The sequence below is a fragment of the Symphalangus syndactylus genome, chromosome 23 (assembly GCF_028878055.3).
Source record: "Symphalangus syndactylus isolate Jambi chromosome 23, NHGRI_mSymSyn1-v2.1_pri, whole genome shotgun sequence".
Taxonomy (NCBI): domain Eukaryota; kingdom Metazoa; phylum Chordata; class Mammalia; order Primates; family Hylobatidae; genus Symphalangus; species Symphalangus syndactylus.
This window is the reverse complement of record NC_072445.2, coordinates 65,059,757-65,080,294: the sequence shown is the minus strand read 5'-3', so window position 1 is coordinate 65,080,294 and position 20,538 is coordinate 65,059,757. Positions and strand designations below refer to the sequence as shown.

Genomic DNA, 20,538 nt, shown 5'->3' with positions numbered 1-20,538 from the left:
TTGCAAAAGCTACCACAATGTGACACAGAGACAGGAAGTGAGCACCTATAGACTTGCTCGATGCCATGTTGCCATAAACCTTCAGTTTGTAAAACAATCCAATCTCTGCAAAGTACAATAAAGCGAAGTGCAATAAAATCAGCTATGCTTATTTAAAAAGTGCCGGGCACATGGGAGATGCCCCATGTGTGGTACTTATTAATATTGGTAGTTTTCATGTGCTGACCCCAGGAACACAGAGTAACCCAGATGAACTCTAGGGAAACTTACATTAAGTCTTATGTCTTTTTCCTCCAGATGTCATGGGAACAGACATGTCTTGGAGAGATGCACCCTGGGATCTGTCCAGGATCAGAAACTCCTGGAGCTAGCCCAGCCAGAGGTACTGCTCAAGGACTTGCTCTCCAAAGCTTCCAGTCATGAAAGTGCTCAGCCCAAGGTGGGTGCCAGGGTGACTGTGCCCCAGGGATGGCTGGGCTTCTTTCTCTACCTGGTTTAGCCAAAGCCATTTAAGGCAACTGTGGGTTCACAGCAGTACCTCTAACTTTCCCACCCCATGGAGACCTGGGCATGCATGAAAGGTTAGGAAGATGGCACAGAATTTGGCCACTGGCCCCTACGGCCATGGGTGGTGGTTGATGACTGAAGAAAGAGATGAAGGCTTGTCAGGGAGGTGCTTGAACCCTGTTTGGAAGCCCACAGAACCGAAATCGGAGGCAGTGGAGGCACAGCTGCCTCCTGGGCTCTAAATGAGCAAATGTTTGGGAACGAGGGTGCCAGAACAAAGCTGCCTGCGCTCCTGTCCCGGTCCCTTCTCAGCTCAAGTCACACATGTGCTAAGAGGCTTTTGGCTCCAAGTGGCTGGTAGACATTGGCTGACAGATTTGGGATCTGATAAGAGGCTGTTGATTTCATTCGTTTGTGCGATGTCGGAGATAAATTTTAACAGTTAAAACGGGGAAGAAGAAAAAAAAAAGCCCTAGAACTTTGCCAGCATCACAACTCTGCCTGTTTCTTCTAACGGATTTCTTGAAACTGTCAACTGCCTGAGCTGGAGGAGCCTATTTATAAGGAGTGTTGTCATGTGTCTTCAGGGGAGCCAGGACCGTCCGAGGGGTTGGCTGGTCCTTCACAATGTGACCCCGCTCCCATGGCTCCGTCTTTCCTCCTGCACAGCCCTGGGGTGCAGGACTCCCTCTGGAAGGCAACAGCTTCCAGCAACTCAAAGGCCTGCAAGGTCATGTGATCCCAGCATCATGGGTCTACCCACAGAACCAGCAATTTTATCAGTAGTATTAATTATCCTCTGCAAAAAGAGACACTGAAAACAAAGTTCCCTTTCTCAAATAACTCTGATGAGAATTTTAAAAATATATTTGACCTTGGAGGATTCACTGTTTTGGAAGCCATGGAGACCTGCATCATGCAACCCAAAAAAAGGATTGCATCTATGATGTGTGGGACAGGCACAAGTGGCCTTTACAACCAATGTACCCTGTGTCTTGACTTCTCTGAGAGTTGCATTGGGTTCAATAGTGATCCCATTTCTTCCCAAAGGGCCACTGGGAGATCAGGCAGTATCAAGCTTATATCCAAAAAGCTCTATACAGTTTCAAGGTGTTTCCAAAGCACCTCCTCTGATCCTCATACCCTCCAGGGTGGTAGGCACACAGGGCATTTGCATTTGCTCTGAGATGAAGATACGACCATAGGATTATACCCAGAAGGTCTCATGACTCTGGACATCCAGCTCTTTCCACCACACTCCAACATTCTCAAAGGGAGAAGTGGTCCAGGTTTCCTTCTGAGAGTGAATATCACTTCCAGCACAAGCTGCAGCCTGCATCCCAGCCAGCCCTGGTGATGCCTCCAAGGATGTGAGTGAGAATTGCCCACATCGTGGGAACCCTTTGCTGGTCTGCAAAATATCGCAGAGCTTGTTCCTTTGAACCCTGTGTGTGGAGAGCTTTGACTTAAATGTGCCATGCATAGAATGAACCCCTTCAGGGGTGTGTCACCCCTTGGCTTCCCAGGGAGACCACCCGCTTTTCTGACACTGTCCCTGGAATGACCAACTGTGGCCTTTTTACAAACTGTTCAGGCTCGAGAAGTGCACGTCCTCATTTACAAGGGACATGTGGAAAGTCTTGAAATTGGATCTGAAAAGTGTGGTTTCTCCAAGAACTAAAGCTCCCAAAGCAGTTTTGAGAAGAGAAGGACATAGGCTAGCATGGATTTTGGCATGAATTCTCTTCCTTTGCTCTTAGGATGTGTGTGCTCTCAAAGAGTTTGCCGGCAGGCTATGGGAACTCCATCCCCACAGACTCAGCCTCTGCCTCAGGTGGCAGGGGCCCTGGCTAGGGTTTGGCTGTAATATTCAGGACTGACCGAGCATCCTGCACACTGGTGAAGGGAGGGGTCCTCTGGAGACCATGCCTCTCCTACAGCAAGCCCCACCCCCAGGTGGGAGGGATGTGCCAGTGCCTTCTCACCCCCATGTGCCTGTGTGCCGCCCTTCATCCTGCTGTTTCCTATCACACCTGCTCTCAGGAACAGGTGCAACACAGTCCCACTAGGTGCATAGCTACTCACACTGTGACACGGACACTCCCAGGAACATCAGCCCCATAAAGCCTGGGAGGAGAAGGCTGGAGTTCTAGGTGACCTTGAGCTAAGGAGGGCTCCTTTGAACTGGGGGATTCTCAATGTCTCTGGAGTCTTATTCTTCTCAAAAGTCCCTCTGGAGCATCCTGGTCTTGGGGATTGGCCAGAGGGAAAAGTTTATGGCAGCACTTCCATCAAAAGACACCATAGCATCACATCAACCAACAACCAACTGTAATGATTTCACTTTTATCAGTATACACATGATTAGAAACTTTAGAAACTGGACAACTCTTCTGTTCTACTAACCAAATGCTCAATACCATGAATCACGTGAGAGGACTCTTGCCCATGTTAAGTTATGTGACCTTTTTCTTTTGGCTGGGGACGGTGTACTTCATTGATCATGCGTGACAAGCTGGAGCTGCCTAAGCCCCTGTCCTTCCTCCAGGAGTCTGGAATGGAAACTGACTTTGGGGAGCCTGAGTGGGGCAATGACTCCCCAGCAGCTGGGGGCTCACTCTTCCTCTCGTGCTATTGGTGGAGCTGGTGGTCTGGAGGTCTTACTCCTTGGAGGCCACGTGGACCATAAGGTCCACCACCCTGTTGCTGCTGCCAAATTCATCCTAGGAAAGGAGCCTGACAAAGTGGCCATTGAAGGTAATGCCAGGCCTGGCATTGAAGGTAGAAGAGCGCAGCTGCCACTCTTAAAGTCAGAGGAGACAACTTCGTCCTCAGTGTAGCCCAGGATGCCCTTAAGGGGGCCCTCTGATACCTGCTTCACCATCTTCTCATGCCATCACATTTCGCAGCTTTCTGCAGATGGCAGATGAGAGCCACGACCAACATGGCTCTTATGGGTGGGAACACAGAAGGCCATACCTGTAAGCTTCTCATCTGGCTCAGGGATGACCTTGCCCATAGACTCGGCCACACTAGTAGATGCAGAGATGATGTTCTGCAGTTATGCCAAACTTTCTCCAACAGTCTTCTGGGTGGCAGTAGTGGCATGGACTGTAGTCATAGATGACCTTGGCCAAGGGTGCCAAACGTTGATGGTGCAGGAGGCATTGCTGACAATCTCAAGAAGAGAAATCATACTTCTCATGGTTCACACCCATCACAAACATGGAATCTGCACAACAGCACAAGGGGCATGGACGATGACAGTTTTGGCTACTTCAAGTGAGCCCCAGTCTTCTCCACGGTGCTGAAGATGCCAGTGGGCTCCGCACCATATTCAGCACCAGAGTTGCCTCATTTGATGTTGGTGAGATCTTGCTCCTGGAGGATGGAGATGGGCTTCCCATTGATTACAAGTTTCCTGTTCTCTTTCCTTGACTGTGCCATTGGACTTGCCATGAAATATACTGGAACATGTAGACTATGAAGTTGAGGCCAATGAAGAGATCATTGATGATGACAATGTCCATTTTGCCAGAGTTAAAAGCTGCCCTGGTGACCAGGTATCAAATATGGCCAAATCCATTGACTCAAACTTTCACCTTCGTAGCCTGGATGAGGCTGAGACTGCATGAGCAGATGGGGCTGTTTGTTGAATGGGGAGGAGAAGAGAGCCATAGCTTTTTTCTTTTAAAAACAGACTTCATTTTCTGAGCAGTTCTAGGTTCACAGAAAAATTGAGCAGAGTACATAGATATCCCAGGTACCTTCGCCCCTACACGCACACAGCTTCCCTCATTATCAGCATCCCCCACCAGAGTGGCAAGTTTGTTTCAATTAATGAACCAACATTGACACATCTCTATCACCCTGAGTCCGTGGTTTACCTTAGGGTTCACTCTCTGTGTTGGGCATTTTATGGGTTTTGACAAATGCATTATGACATGTATCCATCATTATAATATCAGAGTAGTCTCACTGCCCTAGAAATCCTCTGTACCCTACCAATTCATCCCTTCCTCCCGCTCTCCCCTTGGCAACCACTGATCTTGTTACCCTCTTCATAGTTTCACCTTTTCCAGAATGTCATGCAGTTGGAATCATACAGTATGCAGCCTTTTCAGATTGCCTTCTTTCACTCAGTAATATGCATTTAAGGTTCCCCCATGCCTTTTCACGGCTTTGCAGCTCAATTCTCTTTGGCACCAAGTAATATGCCATTGTCTGAGTGTACCCCAGTTTATCCCCTCACCTACTGAAGGATATCTTGATTGTTTCCAAGTTTTAGCAAATATGAATAAAGTGGCTCTAAACATCTAGGTGCAGGTTTTTGTGTGGAAAAGGTTTTACCTCTTTTCATAAATAAGGGGCATGGCTGCTGGAAGTTACGCAACTTTTACTTTACCTTGATGGCTGTCAACCTAGGCTGCCCATTGTAACCACCTGGTGAGCATTTAACAAATCCCTGTGCCCACCCCGACCCAGGCCACTTAAACCAGACTCAGTGAGGGTGGGGCTTGAACAGTGTTAACCAACCCATTGGGAGGTCCTGAAGTGCAGCCGGTGTTGAGAATCACCAATTCAGAGGCTGAACCAGATTCCCGAGTTTCTGCAGATTTCTACTCAGCTTCTCTACCAAGAGACATTTAGACTTTGAGAGCAATAAGAAAATGGTTAAATGACCAAGTATTTGTTATGTTTTATAAAACATTTCTTTTTAAAAATTTATATATATATGTGTGTGTGTACATGTATATGTATGTGTGTATACGTGTGTGTATGTATATATATATATACATATATATATATATGTATATATATATATATATATATGTATCGAGAGAGAGAGAGAGAGAGAGAGAGAAAGAGAGAGAGACTCACTCTGTTGCCCAAGCTGGAGTGCAGTGGTGTGATCATGGCTCACTGCAGCCCTGAACCCAAGGGCCCAAGTGATCCAGTGATTCTCTTGACTCAGGCTCTCAAGTAGCTGGAACTACAGGCACATGCCATCACGCACAGCTAATTTTTTTTTTCTTTTTTCTGAGATGGAGTCCTGCTTTGTCGCCCAGGCTGGAGTGCAGTGGTGCAATCTCAGCTCACTGCAACCTCCACCTCCCAGGTTCAAGCGATTCTCCTGGCTCAGCCTCCTGAGTAGCTGGGATTACAGGCTTGTGCCACCCTGCCCAGTTAATTTTTTTTTCTTGTATTTTTAGTAGATACGGGGTTTCACCATGCTGGCCAGGCTGGTCTTGAACTCCTGACCTTGTGATCCTCCTGCCTCGGCCTCCCAAAGTGCTGGGATTACAGACGCCCAGCTAATTTTTTAACTTTTTTTGTAGAAATAGGGTCTCCTTATGTTGCCTAGGCTGGTCTCAAACTCCTGGGCTCAAGTGATCCTCCTGCCTTGGCCTCCCAGAGTGCTGAGATTTCAGGCGTGAGCCATTGCACCTGGCCTATGAAACATTTCTATTTTCATTTCTAGAAAAATCAGTTTCATTTTTTTAGAAAGTTCTAGATGAAGTTAACATCTGCCCTTTTTCACTCCCTTTGACTGACAACAGGCCCTAGAAGGTCTCCTTTTAATGAATTTCAGCATCCCTGGGCCCAGCCAGGCCACCTTGGGCATTCCAATCAATTCCAACTTCTCCCAGCTCCCAGGGGCAATAGTTATTGCTGTTAGGAACATGACTTGATCCAACTCCCTTCCTTCTGCACCAGCTTGACTTGGCCAGTTCCTTGTGGCTAACAGAGTGGACATCTGTCACTGTCTGCCTGGGGCAGGGTGAAGACCAGGAGATGTCTGAGGTGGAGAGGTCCTTGGTGGGGGGTGGGGGTGGAGTCCAGGCCAGTCATCTATGTGTTTATGTTGAAGCAGTGGTTATTTATTTATTTGAGAACGAGTCTCACCCTGTGGCCCAGGCTGGAGTGCAATGGCGCAATCTTGGCTCACTGCAACCTCCGCCTCCTGGGTTCAAGTAATTCTCCTGCCTCAGCCTCCTGAGTAGCTGGGATTACAGGCGCCTGCCACCATGCCTGGCTAATTTTTTGTATCTTTAGTAGAGACAGGGTTTCACCATGTCGGCCAGGCTGGTCTCAAACTCCTGACCTTGCGATCCACCCATCTTGGCCTCCCAAAGTGCTGGCATTACAGGCGTGAGCCACAGAGCCCAGCCCCAGAACATCTTTTTAATACATATTGAACAGATATAAACTGAGTAGCTCTCCTTGGATAGTGGGCTGGAGGGTCAGGCCCCCCATGTGACATCCCCTGCTTGACGACCTGGTGGCTCAGGCACTTCTGAGAAACTTATAGAGTCCCAAAGGCAACATGTTGAGCCTTATTTTCCACAGATGACATGGGGGTAGGGGTGGGCAGCAATCCAAGAAGAAACCCCCCCATTTCACAGATCTGTTGGGACCAGCCTTTCAGTCTTTAGATGCGTCTTGTGTGCGAGGCACTGTAGCTGCTCTCCAAATGGTGCCAAGTGCCTCCCTACTCTCCTCCACCTTGTTCCTCCCACCTGTGTTCTGTCCTTGCCCTCCCGGCTCTCTCCTACCCCTCCCCTCCTTCCACCTTCCCCCCTCCCCCTCCCCAGGCTAGCTCTGAAGGACAGATGTCTTCCCCCGAGGGGCAGCTGCTCTCAGATGAGGAGCTAACCTACGAATGCACCAGATGCCCCAATGTTAGGAGAAATCATCTTCCTTGAAAGTCAGACCCTAAGCATTTGGGCTCTCCCAGACTTCCCTCTGCCCAAGTGGAGCTTGGAGCCATGGAATTCAGATCCAAGTGAAAAGCAAGTCCCAGGGCAGCCGAGCAGGCAACTTCTAAGCAAACGAGTGTGGGCTCTGAGTGGGAGAGAGGAGGAAGTCTGAGAGTGAAAAAGGAGTCTGTTGCTCTTCCATTTCTTCCTCCCCTCCTTCTACTTTCTCTCTTGCTTTCTCTGCCTTTTGTTGCTTTGACTCTCCAGAAAGTCTCCTTGGAGCTGGAAAGTGGTGTCATTGAAACATTCCAGAAATGAGCTGAAGTCACTCAAGGAAGGCCTTGGGAACTAGGGTTTGGCCCAGTGGGCAGAGCATTGTAGACATTCACATGTGCTCCAGCACTGATCACTGTGCGACCTGGCAGGTAAATACTCAATCTTTATGATGGTGGTAATGAAGCAAGATAACATCTCCAGTGCACACTTCCTTTCTCTGCCCCTGGAACATCCCTGAAGTGCGTGTGATGCAGAATCTTTGAAGCGGTAATTATGAAATGTTTGGCACTGAGCTCTCTGCTCTGACCCAGGAAGAGGCGTTAGAGGAATTCTGTGGAAGGTTTGCAGAGGTCATTGACCCAGGATGCTGCTGGAACCCCAGCAGGGGGGGAGGTCCCAGGAATAGCACATCGCTTGTCCTGCACAAAGGGAGCCACTGGGAGCCCAGACCGGAAAACACCACGCGCTTCCTACTCCTGCCGCAAAGGAAGAGGAGAGACCCGGAGAAGGTTGCAACAAGAGCAGTTGAGACGACCATGATTAAGAAGACGTGGCTGCAGGGGTCAGACTCCAAAAGGACTCTCAAAGGTCAGTGGCTGGGGGTTGTTAGGGCTTATTCATGAGGAGGCCTACCACAAACAGCTTTAAAATAGGCAGCAACTCCAAAAAGTCAACAATGAGAACACAAACGTCCCAATGAAAACACAGAGAGAGGACTTGAGCAGACATTCTTCAAAGGAGACAGACAGTCATTAAGCACATGAAAAGGGACTTAACCTCGATAATCATTAAGAAAATGCAAATCAAAACTACAATGAGATACTACCTCATACCCATTAGAATGGCCATAGCTAAAAATAAACAGAAAATAACAGATATTGAAGACATGGAGAAACTGGAACCCTCATGCACAGTCAGTGGGAATGTAAAACGGTGCAACCACTGTGGAAAACAGTACTGAAGTTTCTCAAAAAAATAAACATAGAATTATCATATGATCCAGCAATCCCACCTCTGGGTATACAACCAAAGAATTGAAAGCAGGGGCTCAAACAGATATTTGTACACCTATGTGCCTGGCAGCATTACTCACAATAGCCTAAAGATGGAAGCAACCCATATGTCCATTTGAAGGATGAATGAATAAACAAAATGTGGTCTATCCAGACAATGGAGTATGATTCAGCCTTAAAGAGGAAGGGAATTCTGCCACATGCTGCCACATGGATGCCCCTTGAGAACACTGTGCTCAGTGAAATGAGCCAGGCACAAAAAGACAAATTGTCTGTGATTCCACTCACATGAAGCACCTTCAATTGTGAAATTCATAGACAGCGAGTGACATGGTGGTTTTCAGGGACTAGAGAGAGGGAGGGATGGGGCGTTAGTGTTAATGGGTACAGGGTTTCAGTTTGGGACAATGAAAAGGTTCTGCAGCTGAGTGGTGGTGATGGCTGCAGAACAACATGAACGTGCTGAATACCACGGAACTATGTCCTTAAAAATGGCTAAGATGGTAAATTCTATATTATGTATATTTTATGGCATGATAATATTAAAAAGATGGGCAGGGAAGGAAGTAGTGATGAGTGTGGGCAGGGGTTTGAATTTCTGTCCCAGAAACCAGAACAGGACAGGAGGCCAGGAGAGATAACCTACAGGAGACGCTCCCACACACGGGCCCTGCAGACAGTCCATCCCCCAGGGCTGTGCGTAGGTACCCAGGGGCCCAGGTTGTATGAACCCCCTGCAGGCAGGGTCTGGCAGAATCAGAGTAGCAGAGCATTCTAGCAAATGTCCCCAGGGGCAGGAGGATGAGGCTGCACTGAGGTCCCTGGCCTCATTGGTCAAGGGGTTTAGAGAAGAATATCAGATAGCACTAGTGCCCTTGGGGCTTCTGGAGTGAGCACTGAATCTCAGGTCAGCTTCCTCCTCAGTCTGCATAGAAGGCTGGAAGTGCTGTCAAACAGGGTCCTGAACTCTTGGGAGCAGGTTGGGGAGTCTGCCGGTCTCTATTGGCAGGTTGGCCATAGGGACACTTTCCCTGTTGGCCACCACTGCCATGACGGGAGGACCTGGGTGGGAGGTTTCTGGAGCTCAGTGACAACCACCAAGCCAGCATGTGTGACTAGGGCTCCATTTGAAGGAGGAGCTCAAGGCAGTAAGAGAAATGCAGTCTCAGTGGTTGAGGTCCCTCAACATTCATGCTTTTAACCAGCTTGACCTTCTCCAGCCCCTTAGCAGAGACAATGAAGCATCCCTGCCCATTGGCTGGACCTTTTGTGCTCAATCCCACCTCACTTTCTGCTTCCAGTTCCTCGTTTCAAGTGCAAATCTCACAGTTTCTAACCCTCTTGGCAGGGCTTCTGTCTTCAGCTCTGAACTCTTCCTGAGACTTCATGTCAGGATTCAATCTCTCTAGTTTTGACCCCTCTGGTTCTTCCCATCCTTGAACCCACCTCGCCTGGCTCTAGCCCCTGGGTCTTCTATATGCATCTGCCTAGACACTGTCCCCTGTGAGAGAAACTGACCATGGGATGATGGGTGTTCAGGGCTGCCTTCACGACGTGGCTTCAAAAGGCAACTGCCCCTGAGTCCCTGTGGTGGTGAGGAAGGTAAGGAATGGGGAAAAGGGGGACAATCACCCTGCCCCAGAGCAGGCTGTTGAGGAGGTGTCGGGGAGGACTCTCCCCCTGTTATCACAGGCCCCAAGGTTTGCTGGACGGGCCTGGTGGTGAGCAACAGGGTGGTGTGTTTGTGTTCTTGTGGGAGGTGGCAGGAAACAAGCCCAGAGTCAGGGGAGAACTTCCCCTGGTCACCCACAGGCCAGCACTCGAGACCCAGCAGCAGCACTGGGCTTCAAGCCACCAGCCATTCTCTCCAGATGCTGCTCCCTCAACAGGAGAGCAGAAGGCTCCATTCCACCCCCACCATTAGTGCCTCTTCTCAGAGTGAAGCTCACTAATGTTCACTAACTGAGCCTTAAAGCACTCTTAGGGGAGGCAAGAAGGAGGAGTGCCAGGCTGAGTCCTGGGGAGAAGTGACGCTGAACACTGTTTCTGCACTAAATGCACATGAATGAACTTGCCACTTCCTCTAGCTCAGGACTTGTCCTTGTCTCCTTTTTTTTGTTTGTTTTTTTGTTTTTGTTTGTTTGTTTGTTTGTTTTGTTTTTGAGATGGAGTTTCACTCTTTTTGCCCAGGCTGGAGTGCAGTGCAATGGCGTGACCTTGGCTCACTGCAACCTCCGCCTCCCGGGTTCAAGTGATTCTCCTGCTTCAGCCTCCTGAGTAGCTGGGATTACAGCCCCCACCACCATGCCTGGGTAATTTTTATATTTTTAGTACAGATGGGGTTTCACCATGTTGTCCAGGCTAACCTTGGACTCCTGACCTCAGGTGAGCCACCCACCTCGGCCTCCCAAAGTCCTGGGATTTCAGGGGTTTGCCACTGTGCCCGGCCATCCCTGTCACCTTTAAACAGCACTGTACACAGCTCAGTGTCTGCAGGGCCAGGGCATGGCCTCTCTCCATGTTCCTGTGAAGAGCCTTCATTGGAATCATCCCGGGCCATAGAGCTTTAACATGCTGTCCGGCTAACCCCTCCACTAGGGCAGCAAGGAGAAAGAAGCTTATTTATTTATTTATTTATTTATTTATTTATTTATTTATTTAAAGTTAAAGCAACAGCAACTCAACTAAATGGCAAGGAAGCAAATCCAGACAGTCCCCCACTTATGATGTTTCCATTTACAATTTTTCAACTTTATGATGATATGAAAGTGACATGCATTCAGTAGACACCATACTTCCATACTCATACAACCATTCTGTTTTTCACTTTTAGAACAGTATTCAATAAATTACATGAGATATTCAACACATTATTATAATGTGTTAGATGATTTTGCCCAATCATAGACTAATGAAAGTTCTGAGCACACTTAAGGTAGGCCAGGCTAAGCTATGATGTTGGGTAAATTAGGTGCATTAAATACACTTTTTAATTTTAATATTTATTTATTTAGAGACAGGGTCTCACTCTGTCACCCCGGCTGGAGTGCAGTGGCTCCATCTTGGCTCACTGCAACCTCCACCTCCCAGGCTCAAGTGATCCTCCCACCTCAGCCTCCTGAGTAGCTGGGACCACAGACATGCTCCAGTATGCCCAGCTAATTTTTGTAATTTTAGTAGAGATGGGATTTCACTATGTTGCCTAGGCTGGTCTTGAACTCCTGAGCTCAAGTGATCTGCCTGCCTCAGCCTCCCAAAGTGCTGGGATTACAGCCATGAGCCACCATGCCTAGCCTAAAAATACTTTTGACTTACAGTGTTATCAACCAACAGTGAGTTTATTGGGACATAACCCCATCGTAAGTCAAGGAACATCTGTAAATCAATTAAAAAATGGACACAGGACCTAAATAGATGTTTTTCAAGAGAAGACATACAAATGGCCAATAGGTGTACGAGAAAATGCTCATCATTAATCATCATGGAAATGAAAATTAAAACCGTAATAAGATAGCACCTCACACCTGCCAGGATGGCTAAGGGTGTGGAGAAAAGCAAACCCTTGCACATTTGGCAGGGATGTAAGTTAGTGCAACCATTATGTAAAACAATGTGGAGGTTCTTCAAAAAATTAAAAATAGAACTCCCATATGATCCAGCAATCCCAGTACTGGGGATATGTCCAAAGGAAATGAAATCAGTATGTCGAATAGATATCTGCACTCCCATGTTCATTGAAGCATTCTTCACAGAAGCCAAGACAGAGAGTATCCATTGATGGATGAATGGATAAAGAAAATATGATGTATATACACAATGTAATACTATTCCGCCTCTAAAAAGAAGGAAATCCTGTTCTTTGCAACATGGATGAACCTAGAGGACATTAGGTAAGTGGAATAAGCCAGGCACTGAAAGCCAAATACAGCATGATCCCAGTTACATGAGGAATCTAAAAAAAGTCAAACTCATAGAAACAAAGAATAGGATGGTGGTTACCAGGGGTCAGGGGGTTGGGGGCTTGGGGAGATGTTGATTAAAAGATTAAAATTTTCATTTAGACAGGAGGAAGAATTTCAAGACATCTGTTGTACAACATGATGACTATAGTTAATATATTGTATACTTGAAAATTGCTAAGAGTAGATTTTAAGTATTCTCATCATAAAAAATGTATGTGAGGTAATGCATAGGTTAATTAGCTTGGATCAGCCATTCTACATGTCAAAAGATCAAAACTTGCTGTACACACAAATACATACAATTTTGTCAATTAAAAAAAGTTACGGATTTTATCTAGACAAAAACGAGATACAAGAGAACAAACCAACACCAGCAGCCACTGTGACCATTTGAGCCCACCCATGGGGGGACTGGTACTTCACATGTGTTGTATCTTATCTGGCTCTCTCTCTCCAACCCTGCAGGGCAGGTGGCATCTCTACTTAACCATGAGGGAACAGAGGCTCAGCCAGCATGTTGAGACACCAGAATTCAAAAGCCCAGTATCCTCCCAGGACTCCATCAAAGCAGATGTGCAGAGGGCAGTAGGGCCTGTGCAGAACCAATGCCCCTGCGGGAGGCCCACAGGACCGTTAGGAAAATAAGACAAGCACAGGAAAGAGATGTCTAGCATCTGAAGACAAAGTCAAACGAAAGCCACCATTCTGGGTTTGGGAATGTAAAGAACTTCAAACCAGATAAATGAAGACTGCAGAAGAAAGGGGAAGAAATGGAAGTTGCTCTCTGACAGGACAACATGAATTTGGCAAGGGGTGGATTAGGCCGAGTGCTATCCACGGTGATGAAACGCAGCAGCCGGTGGTCATGAAATATTTATGAATGGGGAGAGGCTGCTGCATTCTGCAGTGCAGCACAGGGGAAAGTGAAGTTTCAAGAATACTGTAATAGCAAAACCCTCCATTAATTATCGGAAGCAAGCTGTAATGCCAGTTCCTATGGCAACGGGATCCCCAGTGGATTTTGTGCTTTTTTTTTTTTTTTTTAAGCTGCTCCCATTTACTATGGTATATTGCATTTATTTTCTACTGGAGGTTTTGTGCTTGTCCTCTGCAAATGAATTCATCCTGTCCTCACAGTGGCTGGTGTGGAGACTGACAGGCTGGGGCCTGGGGAAAGTTAAAGATTATGCAACTTTGAGCTAAATGCTCTGTAAGGACATTGATGACTACTATGAGCACCTTCACTTCTGAGGGCAAAAGGAGGGGAGGGCAAGAAAGAGTTGTGGAAGGGAATAACTAGGGTGCATGGCTAATTAGAGGGCATCTATCCCAGCCCCCACATGCATGGTCTTTGCGATCCAGGCTTGCACCAGGGAACAGTCCTTGAACCCAGCTGGGCTCTCCAACAACGTGCCTGCTGCAGCTGCACTGGAAGCTGATGATTGCTCAGAAAGCTCAGAGTCCTCTGGGGTAAGGGAGTTGGAGAGAACAGTGGCTTGGTTCCCAGGGGAGCAGGCTGCCCCTCCCAGAGAAGCACTCCACCTGTAGGCCCAATCTCCCTGCACCCCCACCCCCGACCCAGTGCTTATCAGTTCCCCCTCGGTGTGAAGTGGGAGTTTAATGTGGTGGCCCTTTCAATGCGGCTCTTCCCGGGGAGATGTTTCTGTGATTGCCTGGCCATGGACTGCTGTTCACAGCAACATTCTGTCTTAGGCCACAGGAGCGCCTCAGAGCCACCGTGGGGTGTGGGCGAAGCAGTCAACAGCGGCTTCCTCTATCCTGCCCCGGATGAATGACCGACAAGTTGACGGCGGAGCACCCCGCCGCTCACTCAGGAAGAGGCTGCCTCCAGGTGGGGAGCTTGTACGTTTCCCTCTCAGGGCTGCAGCTGTGGCTTGGGAGGTGTCCTGTCTTTTTGGTGGCCTCATGAGGGCTGTGTGAGTCTTGATAAATGGCATAGGATGGGGAGTCCCCTTAATGGGGGACAGTACAGGTCTCCTGTCCGTGGGGCTATTCCAGGCTAAAAATAGATTCTACCACTGCAGAATGATTCTGCTGGCTCTACTGTGCTTTCTAAGTCACCAAAGGGACTCACAAGCACGTGTGAGGAGAACTGGGAGGATGCCAGAAGAGGGATGAAATAAAAATTGTGTATGTATATGTTTCTTTTTGTGGAATTCTACCTGGAGCCATAGGAATGCGACTTACCACTCATGAGAAAGACTGTGCCCAGAGCCAAGGAGGAGCTGTGGGGACGCTTCTCCCAAGTCATCCGTTCTCCCCATTTAGACTTCATCCTTAGGACGGACCTTCAGGCACTCAGGCCACCTACTGACCTCTCTGGCATGGGTGGGAACTGGGAGCTGATTGCTAAGCAGGAGGACTCAGGACTATCGAGCGAACACCACTTCCTCTGTGGCACGCACCACGCTGTGTCTTTGGGGTCACCATCTCATCACCTCTGCGCAGGAAGATGATCTCCCCCACTTTGTGATGAGGAAATGGAGGCTCCAGGAGGCAAGTCATTGCCCAGGCCACACTGCTCCTCAGAGGCAGAGCTGAGATCAGAACCCACTTCCGTCTGACCCCAAAGCCTGTGCCAAACACCTTGCTCGCTGGCCTCTTGCAGGGAAGGGCAGTGTCCCATTGCAGCCAGGCCCTAGCACAATACCAGGCTCTGCAGGCTCTGCATCACTTTCCCAAGGCCCAAAGGGGGCACACTGCAAAATGCTGGGGGTGTAGGAAGAAGATACCAGAAAGTCTAGTTATGATTTCCTCTTATCCTAGTAAAATACCAACTTTTCTGTCTGCGTTGTGATGCATTTATTAGCTCAGTATCGCATTTATAGAATTTATAAATCAATAAACCTTCACATTGTGGAATTCATGCTCAAGTTTATTTTACTGATAATGGAAGTGAGCAAAAAGACTAGAATCTCATGTTCAAGATAGTGACCAGGGACCACCCCAGGGCTCCTCGGGGGCCAGAAAGGACGGCTTGCCAAGGGTGGCCTCCATCTTCGCCTGCAGCATTGTTTGTTCCCCGGGATCCTTCCAGGCCCGCTCAACTCTGATCTCAGTCCGCTGTGCATTTCTGTAGGAAGCTCGCTTTTACTAGACCTGAGAGTGCAGGAAAGCCCTGTACCCTCGGGAGGCTGGCTGTGTGCTCTGCTGCTGTTTGCTCTCTATGGGGGCTCTCCAGTGGTCCCGTGGGCGTTACAGGAGCACAGGGAGGACGAGGGGAATGGAGAAGGGGGAGTGAAGGGCACACACACTTAGACCCCACCGGCCACCTACAGAAGGCCTGAGGGGACAGCCCTTTCTGAAGTGATGCCTTCCTCTGTCGGGAAGCCAGGAGCCTCCCCTGCTGGGACCCATGAGGCCCTGGGGGTGGGGCAGGGTATGTGGGACGGGCACAGAGCGCTTCAGTTTCCTTCTGAGGCCAGAATCATAACTGTCCATGCATTGCTTAAAAGCAGAGAGGGACCCTGTCCTTCCCCATCCATCAACAGCCTTCAGAGTCTAATTACGTGCATAGAGCTTCAGTTCCCTTCTCTGTAAAATGGGGTTAATACTAATAAGACCTCTTCAGGGCAGTGTGGGAAGTCAATGAAACTCCATCTCTAAAATCACCCAGCACATCATAGGATCTTGAAGTAAGCACAGTGTTTGGCATACAGTAGGTGCTCATCAGTGCTGGTTCCTTTCACTCTCTGCCACTTGCTGGATATGCGTGACTTAACGTCCCGATGCCTCAGTTTCTTCATTTTCAAATGAAAGATGATGCCTGTCTTCAACTTCAGATGAGATCAGGCACATTCAGGGTGGTATGGCCATAGACCCCAACTTCAAAACAACAGGCACACCCATTCAATTCAGGTGGCACCCTCCAACTGTGCCACGGGCTGAAGAGGCAGGAAGAGCATGGTGTGAGCCGATGGCTTCGGCGCCTGTTGCTCACTCTCTGCACATCTTTGTGTGGTTCTCTGGGGTCACTTGCTGGCCTTTTTGAGTCTCAGTTTTCTTATTTGTAAGCTGTGGATAGTCATAGCTCATTAGATTTTTAGGAGGACTAAATGGGACAATAAATATAAAATGCTCAGCACAAAACTTAGTCTATGGTCAGTGCTCAACAAATATTAGTCACTGATAATAGTACAACCACCTGGAAATGACACTGTCACTTCCAGGCCCTCATGAGGATTCTCATTTACTAGTCATACTAGCCCTGCAAAATGGACGTATTGCTTCCATTATACAGATGAGGAAACTGAGGCTCAGAGAAGCTAAGTAACTTCTCCAAATTTGCCCAGGCTGGGCGCGGTGCCTCATGCCTGTAATCCCAGCACTTTGGGAGGCCAAGGCGGGCAGATTACTTGAGGGGAGGAGTTTGAGAACAGCCTGGCCAACGTGACAAAACCCTGTCTCTACCAAAAATATAAAAATTAGCTGGGCGTACTGGCACGTGCCTATAGTCCCAGCTACTCAGGAGGCTGAGGCAGGAGACTTGCTTGAACCAGGGAGGCAGGGGTTGAGCATGCCACTGCACTTCAGCCTGGGCAATAAAGCAAGACTCTGTCTCAAAAAAAAAAAGTTGTCCAGTGACAGAGCCAAGTCTTGCTTTCCAAGCCTGGGCTCGCTCTCCTACACTAACTACCTGGCCTCATGCTGCCCAGTCCTGGGCTGGCTGCAGGAGGCTGCTGCATTACCCACCTCAAACCACACAAGCACTGGCAGTAACAAGAGGCCGCAGAGAACCAAGAGTTTTCCAGTGGGTGTGGTTCTCTGGCTGCTGTGGGCTGCCAGGGATCCCTTAGATCGCAGACTGCACAGTTCTTTCTTGCCACCTCCAGAAGTAAGGCTGCAGCTCCATGAGCCAGGCAGCAGGAAGGGAGGAAGTCTCGCTTCTTGCCAGACACATTGTTTAACTGCAACAGTCAGTTCTCCAAAAACTCTGCCGGAAGTCCACCCCGGAAACTCAAGGGAGGAAACTGACTGCCTTCTTGGGGTTTTCTTAACTGTGCTTTTTTTTCTGCTCTGCAGGAAAGATGCAACCTGGGCCAGAGGCCCCTGGAGGCTGTGCCTGACCCCAGACAGATCACACAAACCCGAGCAGCCATTAGCAGCTGCATGGACTCCTTTGCACCGTGGGGCTGCTCCTGGGGTGAAAGATGTCTTTGTGTGTGTATGGGCTTCGGGGGCTGGGCTGGCTGACTTGCAAAGGACACGCTGTGGCCCAGCCCTGGGCAGCATCCAGCCTGCTTAAGTGGCCTTCTGTGGGCTTGGCCAAAGACACTGAGGCCTTTCTCTGTTTCACCTCCTTGTGCCAACTTGGCTGTGTGTGAACAAAGGAATCACAAGCACACACCTCTCTGAGTTCACACTTCTGTAAAGTTGGACTGAAGAGCTTAGTGAATCAAAGTTCAAGAAGGGTGACTTGGCCAGACATGGTGGCTCACTCCTGTAATCCCAACACTTTGGGAGGCTGAGGGGGAGCAGATCACTTGAACTCAGGAGTTCAAGACCAGCTTGGGCAACACAGAAAGACCCTGTCTCTACAAAAAAATTTAAAAATTAGCTAGGTGTGGTGAGGTGTGCCTGTATTCCCAGCTACTCTGGAGGCTGAGGTGGGAGGATTGCTTGAGCCTGGGAGGTTGAGGCTGCAGTGAGCTGTGATCATGCCATTGCACTCCAGCTTGGGTGACAGAGCAGGACCCCATCTCTTAAATTTAAAAACAGGAAGAGAAAGGAGAAGGAGGAGGAGGAAGAGAAAGGAGAAGGAGGAGGAGAAGGAGAAGGAGGAGGAGGAGGAGAAGGAGGAGGAGGAGGAGAAGGAGAAGGAGAGGAAGAAGAGGAAGAGGAAGAAGAGGAGGAAGAAGAAAAAGGAGGAGGAGGAAGAGGAGGAGGGGGAGGGGGAGGAGGAGAAGGAGGAGGAGGAGAAGGAGAAGGAGAGGAAGAAGAGGAAGAGGAAGAAGAAAAAGGAGGAGGAGGAAGAGGAGGAGGGGGAGGGGGAGGAGGAGAAGGAGAAGGGAGGAGATGGAGAAGGAGGGCACCTCAGAAGCCCTCAATAAAAACAGGGAGGAAGAGAACAAAAACATCAAAGCTGCTGAGTCTGGTGTCAAGAGCAGGGGCCTTAAAAGCTGTTTGACTTTGTCATTGGAGTTAACCTCTCCATCCTCAACTTCTTGTTTGTGAAGTGGGAATAAGATTTTTTTGTGAGTTTGTTCTGAGACTCACAAGTAATGTAGATAAAGCTGTTGGCTCCTGGTCTCTCTTAGCATCCGGGGTTAAGCTTCGAAGTGGGCACAGGTGCTGGCAGCTGTGGAATGGGGGGGAGGTTGCAGGTGGGTCCCCTGGTCACAGAGAGCTCATCACTGCCAAGGTTCAGAGCCCCCTCACTGGAGAGGGATTTCCTGAGTGTTGCAAGCTACATGGACAGAGCATGTGAGATCAAGCGTCCAGGCCCCTGGGCCAGGCAAATCTTGGGCCAAGATTGTGTGGCTTTAGGGGACATTATGGGGCCTCGCTGGGCCTCAGCTCCTCCTCTGTAAACTGGGGACTGTGGTGGTGATAATGGTACCTACGCATACAGAGATTCACAAGTACTGATGAAACCCAGCTAGGGATGTATGTCTGTCTCACATCAAAGGGCTTTCAAAGTGCTCTGATTTTTAATAATAATTATTATTATATCAGTATATATTAATATTTAATTATATTATGTTAATGTGTAATAATTATATATTAATTATATTATTATAGTAATCATTAAAATATAATATTATTATTAACAGCCCTGGGAGAAGGTTATCATGAATATTTTTTTGGAGGGAGGTCAGATGACAGCTCGCCAAGGTAATAGAGTACAAGAGAACAGCCTGCCTTGGTTGGGGGTGGTCAGGGCCTGGGCACCCCAGACAGACACCGGGGAGCCTTGGGGGGGACTGAGACCCCTTCTCTTGCTCAATCAACTTTTTCAAGTCAACAATGACATGTGTGCCAGGCTCTGACCCCTGATCACAACTTCCCCTGAGAGGGGCGTCTGTGGGGATGTCTCCCAAGGTCAGGGAGACCTGGAAACACATCCTTTCCGCAGGCTACATCCATCGTCAAAGGGAGACCTCGAGGGCCCACCTGCCCCTCCTGCCTGCCCCTGTCCCCAGCCCAGAGTACCGAGCTGAGCCACTGCCTGTGCTCCCAAAAAGACACCCCGTCTGTCCCAGATTGGTTTCCACAGAGTAAGTTACCTGTGGGGCATGTGCTGGCCAGAGGCCAAGTGGCTCATCTATCTGCCCAGGGCAGCATTTTAGAACAGGGAGTGGAAATAGTGTCCAGGTTGTAATGAGTTTTTGGAAGAGGGGAGGGGGTGGAGAACAGAGGAGGAAGGAGCCGGGGAGCGGCAGAGAGGAGTCACCCAAGGCTTCTCCTCTGCGGCGTTTAATGGGAAAATGAGATATTTCCCAGGCAATTGCTTTTAAGTGACTATTGAAATTAATGCCTCGTTCCAGCAGCACATCTTTGTTAGAACATTAGCCTCTCAGAGGGAGCAAGAAAATGAGAAGGGAAGAAAAAAAAAAAACCTACCTGAAATGAGCCCAGCAGAGAAGGCTGAGGACAGAGGACTTGGGGCCATGGAGTGCTTGGGGGTGGAGTGACTCTGGGATCATGCGAGGGGCCTACGCGCCGAGGAGCCTCAGTGGCCTGGGGAGACTGTCCCGCCTGAGGGCCGCCCTCCTCTGCCACCTGGGGCCGGGGTATGGTTGCTGAGTGACAGGGCGACTTGGGGTCCACTGGACGGGCGCTGCCGAAGTCCCTGCTTGCCCTGTGGGCTCCCTGGCCCTCTGAGGTGAAGGGGAGGCTCTGGGCCCACACACGGTCTCCTACAGGCTTTGGGGCCACATTCCCAGTTTCTTGGTTTCCCTGACATGGGGGTTCACTGAGATGTTAGGGACCCCTGTAGTGATAATAACCGCTGTGACTTATGAGCACTCCCTACCTGTCAGGCACAGTCCTGGGAGAAGCAGCCTGGGTTCCTGCTGGGGAGAGCCCCTTGAGCCAGCGTGAAGGCTGTGACCTTCC

At 49.0% G+C, this 20,538-nt stretch overlaps 1 long non-coding RNA gene across 1 annotated transcript; it reads left to right on the top strand.

Moving 5' to 3' along the window:
• The first annotated feature begins 303 nt into the window (after positions 1 to 303).
• LOC134735719 (uncharacterized) lies at positions 304 to 18,237 on the top strand. The gene is made up of 3 exons (XR_010119129.1): positions 304 to 439; positions 12,925 to 14,311; positions 17,503 to 18,237. It is a non-coding gene; the product is annotated as an uncharacterized lncRNA (long non-coding RNA).
• Positions 18,238 to 20,538: the final 2,301 nt, after the last annotated feature.